Here is a 725-nt window from a genome sequence, read left to right on the forward strand (position 1 = left end):
TCCATAATTATACATTTTGCCAACATCAAAATGGGGGAGTTTGTTGAAACACTTTTCCACAAGATTTTGATTTGACAAAATCATCCATGATTAAGAGACAATTAAATTTAAGTGCTTTATTTTAATTGTACTAATCCGTTTGTTCAATGTTGAGTATAAATATAAATAAAGATAAATATAAAAAGCAAGACAGGACGAAGTCAGCATGAGATGAACAAAACAAGCTAAGTGGAATGAAGGACATCATAGTATCAAGCTGAGTGGAATCAAACTTAGCATCAAAAGACTAAGACATAAACGCCCAACAAAGAGAAGTGAAATAAAGCACAACATAAGAAGCCGCAACAACAATTGTCTTACGAAGCTGAGCTGACTAAAAATATACTCAGCTTAGAAATTGCCGAAGACAAAGACTTACGCAGTAGAAGCTGAGTGATTCCTCAAGATAGCATGAAAGAGTCGTTTGCTACAAGACAAAGATTGCCACCCCTCTGCACCAATAATTGAAACCTTGGAATTACACAAAAGACACACTCCGAGATGTATGGGTCAATGGATTATTGGTAAAAGACAACTGGCACAAAAAGACAAGCCTGATGCAAGAAGACAAGCCTGACGTCTGAAGGAAAACAGAGGAAGGGAATGGCCGGAACAGTCTGAAGCTGACCAGAAGCTGTCCCCTAAAAGAGCCGTTTTGACATCAACGGCTAAATCATTTCAAAATG

Source organism: Euphorbia lathyris, chromosome 7, assembly GCF_963576675.1.
Source record: "Euphorbia lathyris chromosome 7, ddEupLath1.1, whole genome shotgun sequence".
Lineage (NCBI taxonomy): Eukaryota > Viridiplantae > Streptophyta > Magnoliopsida > Malpighiales > Euphorbiaceae > Euphorbia > Euphorbia lathyris.